The sequence below is a fragment of the Galeopterus variegatus genome, unplaced genomic scaffold (assembly GCF_000696425.1).
Source record: "Galeopterus variegatus unplaced genomic scaffold, G_variegatus-3.0.2 Scaffold5172, whole genome shotgun sequence".
NCBI lineage: Eukaryota > Metazoa > Chordata > Mammalia > Dermoptera > Cynocephalidae > Galeopterus > Galeopterus variegatus.
The window spans coordinates 65,730-72,476 of record NW_007731283.1 but is presented as its reverse complement, the minus strand read 5'-3'; the positions used below and the strand labels follow the sequence as shown (position 1 = coordinate 72,476).

General features: G+C 43.1%; 2 non-coding genes across 2 annotated transcripts; one reads left to right on the top strand and one right to left on the bottom strand.

Annotated features, from left to right (window-relative positions):
- Nucleotides 1-2,732: 2,732 nt before the first annotated feature.
- On the bottom strand, nucleotides 2,733-2,805 carry TRNAR-CCU. The gene has a single exon. It is a non-coding gene; the product is annotated as a tRNA-Arg (tRNA).
- A 2,312-nt stretch (nucleotides 2,806-5,117) lies between these two features.
- Nucleotides 5,118-5,191, top strand: TRNAI-AAU. The gene has a single exon. It is a non-coding gene; the product is annotated as a tRNA-Ile (tRNA).
- The last annotated feature ends 1,556 nt before the right edge of the window (nucleotides 5,192-6,747 follow it).

Below are 6,747 nucleotides of genomic sequence, written 5' to 3'. Positions count from 1 at the left end.
GGCTCTGGGAACATCATTCTTCCCAGGCCAGTGCAACCTTGGGGAGGCGCACTGTGCTTCCTCCTTTCCCTTTTATCCACCTATAGCCACCTGTGGGTGCAATGCTTCTTCATTTTTTTTTGACCCTCAGAACAGCGCTTGCCCAACTCCCCAGGGCAAAGGCTGAAGCCGCAAGCTGGCCACCGTGAGTAATCCACCTGACCAAGTGCATGGAAACGGGGGAAGAGAAGCACGTCCGCCTACACCCAGCTCCCATGTTACTGTGCTTCTTTTTAGCTGGGGAGGCGCACTGTGCTTCCTCCTTTCCCTTTTATCCACCTATAGCCACCTGTGGGTGCAAGGCTTCTTCATTTTTTTTTGATCCTCAGAACAGCGCTTGCCCAACTCCCCAGGGCAAAGGCTGAAGCCGCAAGCTGGCCACCGTGAGTAATCCACCTGACCAAGTGCATGGAAACCGGGGGAAGAGAAGCACGTCCGCCTACACCCAGCTCCCATGTTACTGTGCTTCTTTTTAGCTCTCTCTCTCTCAAAAAAAAATCCCTTTATTTATTTCAAAGACCCTGCTTGGTCAGTCTCCTCAGTCCTGTCTGACTCTCTGAGGCAGGCCCTATCTCTTTTTTTTTTTCCTTTTTCTTTATCTAAAAATTTTTAATTGACACATAATGACTGTAGGTATTTGTGGGGTACTGTGTGATATTTCTATAACATGAATACAATGTGTAATGATCCAATCAGGTTAATTAACATAGCCAGCACCTCAAGCATTTATCATTTCTTTGTGTTGGGAACATTCAAAATCCTTCTTCTAGCTAATTGCAAGTATATAATAAGTTGTTGCTAATAATAGTCACCCTCCAGTGCTATACAACACTAGGTCTCATTCTTTCCGTCTAGCTGTAATTTTGTACCTATTAATCAAACCTCGCTGTCCCCCTTCCTCCCTACCTTTCCCCAGCCTTTAGTAACCACTATTCTACTCCCTATTTCTGTGTGATCAATTTTCTGGGACTCCACATATGAATGAGAACATGTGGTATTTCTCTTTCTGTGCCTGACCTTATTTCACTTAATGTAATGTCCTCCAGGCTCACCCATGTTACCGCAAATGACAGGATTTCATTCTTTTATTATGACTGAATAACATTCCATTGTGTAAATATACCACATTTTAAAAATCCACTCATTTGTTGATGGGTACTTAGGTTAATTCCATACCTTGGTTATTGTGAATAACACTGCAGTAAGCATGGGAGTACAGACACCTCTTTGATATACTAATTTCCATCCCTTCAGATATATACTCAGTAATGGGATTGCAGATCATATAGCAGCTTCTCCCACCCATATGATTCCTGCAGCTTCTCCTGAACTTCCCCTTTTTGTTCTGTGATCCATAACCCAACTTGCATGGAAGTGAGACATACCCAAGAGACACCCCAGTCTGCCTGTGGTCAGTTAACTCTGGAGTGTCCATTTTCGTAGGTAACACAGACCCATGTGTTCAAGTGTGAGGCTGAAAGTATAGTGCCCATCTGAGAAGGTACTTAAGACTAAAGAACAAAGCAGGCCACCACATATAGTTTACAAGGAGTTTATTATTGTTGTTGATGGGTGAGTTACTTACAGAGAATGGAGTATCTATCCAGGTGCTGTGCAGCTGCTTTCTCTGTAACCCTGGAAGGTGGTGGTGGGAAGTTGAAGCTTATAAAGGACTTAGAAATGAAGTGGAGCTATGCTAAAGAGAGAAAGGCTGAAGAAGTAGGAAGGTTCCCAGGTGCCTGGCAGCCTCCTGTTGCTTATCATTGGGGTTGCTGGTGTCATCCCTCTTACACAAGCATAGCATTCTGTTCTTTTCCAGTCCTCAGTTGCTAAGCAACCTGTGTAGGGAAAGATTATAACTATTAAAGCCAGAGCTTTGAAGGCCACAAGGGTGGATTGAGTTCTGACCAGCATTCTTACAGTTTTGCTAGAGTAATATTGTCTTTTAGAGGTCTCTGTGAGGAATGGGCTTTTCTTCCCTCCCCTAACTCTGTTCCTTTGCTTTCTAGGGCTTGCTCTTCAGAGGTTCTCACACCAAATACAAAGCTTTAAAATTAGACTGGTTGCATTTTTTTTTTTTTTTTTTTTTAGCTCCAACTGCTATAAACATGCCCCTTAGTGTGTACAACTTCTTCCTTCTTTCATGAACACCTCTCCCTCAGGGGAAACTCAGTGAGCTGTCTGACCAAAAACACGAAGCCATTTCAGATGACTGCTTTTAGGATAATCAAGTTTGAAATGTTGATACAGATCTGGATCTTAAGGGGACTTGGAAAGCATGGAGGTTGGGGGTATGAGCCTGTAACAAGACCCTGAGGAAGAAGGCACTGGCTTCCCAAATGCCTTTCTTTCCTAACTAAAGGCATCGCTCATGGCCTATTCTCTATTTAACTGTAGCCAGCAAGATGGCTATTCTGCATCCTTTAAGATGGAGTCAGATAAAAACCAAACCTTTGAATAATTTTCCACCCACCCCACATGCAAATGCCAAGTCATCCCATAAAACAAAAGTGCTTGGCAAGTCTGGAAGTTGGCTGTGTTTAAAGATTACAGAACCCTTTTCTTTTTTATTTTCGTTTTTGTCAAAGTCACACAGTATATGTACTAGGCTAAAAGAAGAAAATTCTTTTGAATAGTTTCCCACAAGGTAGACCTAACTTCCCAACAGAGCATTGTAGGAGGCCAAAGCACTTCACCCCAGGAGGGACTTGAACCCACAGCCCCTGGCTTAGGAGGCCAGTGCCTTATCCATTAGGCCACTGGGGCTTCATGCCCTATTGAGCATTTTCAATCATTGGCCTTCCCAGGATCCCTCACTGTGAAGGTGTGACCACATGGGGTGCGCTCTGCCCACCCCATGGGCTTTTTGTATGCTGTTGACGTGGAACTGAGGAGTGTGGAAGAGGCAAGGTGTGAGGACTGCATTTGGCAGATGCAGGTTGTGGTGAGGAGACCCAGGCTGCTTCTGACAGCTGGCCCATGGGCATCTGGCGTGGCAGCCCCGGTCATGGTAGAAGTCATCGCTCCTTTGGTGGCCGTCTCTGAGGAACCACTGTGGAAACACAATCTAGAGTCTCCCTCTTCAGGTCTCCCCATGATTTCAGGAGTTATAGACATTCCTTAATAAATTCCTGTCTTAAGAACAAAAGCTAGAGTGGATTCTGTTGTCTTAACTAAGAACCCTAACAATAAAAAATTATGTGTTTGTAATGAAAAACAGGTCTCCCACCCCACCCTAATCCCCACTCCCAGGAACGACACTCTGAACCATTTTAGCAATGCCTCTGGTATATATTAACTTTAAATACAGTGTTTTGACAGGATTTTGAACTTAACATGACTACTAAAGGGTTCAGAGTACACCACTGTGCATAAAAATTATTTTGAGCAGAAGTCATTTGAGTTCCTAAAATCCCTTATCTGCCTAAAAACAGAGCCACCCAAAAGAACTCAATTGTCATAAATCCCCTTCCCAGGAGCAACCAGAGAAAATTTACTCTTGCACCAGACACAATGAGAAGTTGTCACCACACCTAAACAGATAGTGTCACAAAACTATCATATCTCCCATCTATTCTCCTAAGAACGCATTTATCTTTCCTAAAAGTCACTTGTCTTTGTGTGATAGCCCATCTCCCCTCTCCATCTCCTATTAAGATGGTACATAATGCCCAGATTATAACCACCCCCTCAAATCACATTTTTCTGTGAACTCCCATATGTATGTAATTAAATCTGTCTTTTCTTTTGCTAATCTGTCTTTTGTCAGTTTAATTTGCAGGGCTCCAATCATAGAATCTAAGAGGGTAGAGGAAAAGTTTTTCCTTCCCTACACAACATATTTCTATTTTCCTTCCTTCATCCTTCCAATATATTTATACATTAATGGCCCATTTTATATTATTTTAACTATGTAAATGCTTACTGTTGAGTCAAGCAGTGTACTGTATGTTTCTCCTCCCATGTAACCTTTATTTCTTTATTATTTTTCATTTACTTATTTTTCTAAGCAAAAAAGATTTATTGCTCTTATTTTCAAACAGATCCAACAATGCCTGCCCAGGATAAAAATGTTATTCAGTGTGCTCAAGATGCCACCGAGAGTGGACGGTAAAAGACGAACAGGAACCCAGTTTCAGTGTCCCGAAGGGGATTGCCACCTTATATTCAAAAAATTCATGGAAAAATAGAATTGAAAGACAATACGATTTTTTTCCATGAACTTGTTCAAGTGCCCTCATATATTATACAAGGAAAAAAGTCCTAAGTAAGCAGTGACACACTGAGGCAAAATCTAGAACTGAATTTTGTTCAAAGAATGACACAGCTAAGCTAACGCCACATTGATTTACTGAATGTCCATTGATTTACGATGGCAATTTCCACTATTCTCAAAAGATTATAAAAATAAATGACAGAGAATAAGGCAGTTTTGCTGAGTCCCCAATTTCTTTTATTATCTTTTAGGCTTCAAATACTTATTTTTATATATTGATTGTTTTATTAATTTTAATATTTTGTTGCTTCTCAAAAATTATCAAGGTAATAAATTGGTCCTGGATCAAAGTCAAATAATACACAAGCAAATAAAGTAAGAAGTGTGCCATCTTCACTCCCCACCCCCACTGTCACCTCCCCACCTTCCCATGAAAGGACGTGTTTCCTCCACGACTTTCATGGGGTGTGTGGCACCGGTCAGGAGACAGGAGAGGGTGGTTGCTAAGAACTGAGCCTTGTTGCTTGACAGAAGCCTGGGTTCAAATGTTTGCTCTGCCCATTCAGTAGCTTGGGCAAGTTTTTTAGGGGTTGAGTTCTGGCCATCCCATCTCTAGCATGTGGCCGATTGTAATGTCCACCTCCCAGGGCCGTCCAGGTAACACACTTGCCAGCATCTCACACATCATACATCCAGAAGGCGGGGACTCCCTGTAGGCTGGCCTCACTGTGAGCCCAGCAGCTAAAACTCAGCCCACCCTTACCATCCTTGGTGTCCCCCATAGACACCAACTCTTAGGAAGGGGCCATAACCTTTTAGTTTGTGGACATATTATACTTTAATTTAAAACAATTTGAGGGCTGGCTGATTAGCTCAGCTGGTTAGAGCATGGGACTAATAATACCAAGGTCCAGGGTTCGATCCCTGTACCAGCCAGTTGCCAAAAATAAAAAATAAAAAACCACAAAAAAGCTTTAAAAGACTGTAGCTTTGTAGAACATAGCCCTTAAAAAGCCAAATGCTATGTATTCATGTGGGAAGAAAGAAAAAAAACCCAAAATCAGCAGCTGATGGTTCTTAACCAGGAAAATCAAAGTGTTGGGTAAACTAAAAAGTGGAACTTGAGACTTGGTGCTGCCTTCGAGCAAGGATGTAAACAAATGACTGCACTCTCTGCTCTATAAACAGAAAAACAAACAAAGACAGCAATTTGTGGAACTCTTCTCAGCAAAGGCTCTAAGTAGTACCAACATTGCTCATGTGAGAAATATTACTGAAAATTAGAACTCTAATTAACTGGTGGGGTGTGGATAGTCACGGAAACCATGTGAAACCAGATGGAAATCTGCACCGTCCTGAACAGCAACAAACGCTTCCTCCGCCAAAACTTGTGCAGGTTATAAAAGTTTCCAAAAATATCCATTGCAAATCCTTTTCTGGTGATCGAGGAAATTGCCAGAGACGTAGGAAATCCTTGAGAGGTTGGATGGATGGTTCTGCAGACAGCCAGGGGGAGTGAAGACGCTGATTTGAGCATCAGGATAGCAGCTTAGTGTCAAGGCCACAGGGGGCTGAGTCTCAGACGTCCATCTCCGCGTGTGCAGCCGGCCTGCCCCAAACCACCAAGGGGCTCGCTTGGCTGCCCATGGCTGCCTCTAGGCTTTCTGCACCCTCCCTTCATCACCGATCCACATGGTGACATCTGCTGTCACTTCCCACCTCAAGTGCCCAGAGCCTGTTCCTTCCACCTTTTTCTGTGTTTATTCTTGGAAAAGAATATGACAGACCCATTTACACTCATGTCTGTGACAAGACTGTCATCTGCTCTCCAGCAAAGCCTAAACGGTGGCCACAATTACAAAGACCTATGGAAATCTACATTTTTGTGTAAACTTTTCTGATTTTTATCTGTTAGCTACCAATCAGTTTTTTTTAAACTGAGGAGCACATGTAGGTCCTGCTTAGACTCCCCAAAATCGATACTGAACTCACAGGTCTGGCTGCCTTCCCCCCAAAACCAAACAGAAGTCAAATGTTGGTGAAAATGGAAGTCAGCTTTTATTCAGGAACACCAGTGACCTGAGGGGAAAATCTACATTTTTGTGTAAACTTTTCTGATTTTTATCTGTTAGCTACCAATCAGTTTTTTTAAAACTGAGGAGCACATGTAGGTCCTGCTTAGACTCCCCAAAATCGATACTGAACTCATAGGTCTGGCTGCCTTCCCCCCAAAACCAAACAAACAGAAGTCAAATGTTGGTGAAAATGGAAGTCAGCTTTTATTCAGGAACACCAGTGACCTGAGGGGAGATGTTAGGCTACCCTACCTCTCCAGTCAACCTGAGGGAGAACGGCCAGGCTAAAACCACCTCAAAGACTCAGGTTACTGAGGGGTTTTAAAGAGGGGGTTGAGGGAATGGAAGGTGCGAAATGAAAAGCAGGAGGGAGGGGACGTAGCAGCGAGGGCTCCGTGCCCGTGGTCGGGTACCAGG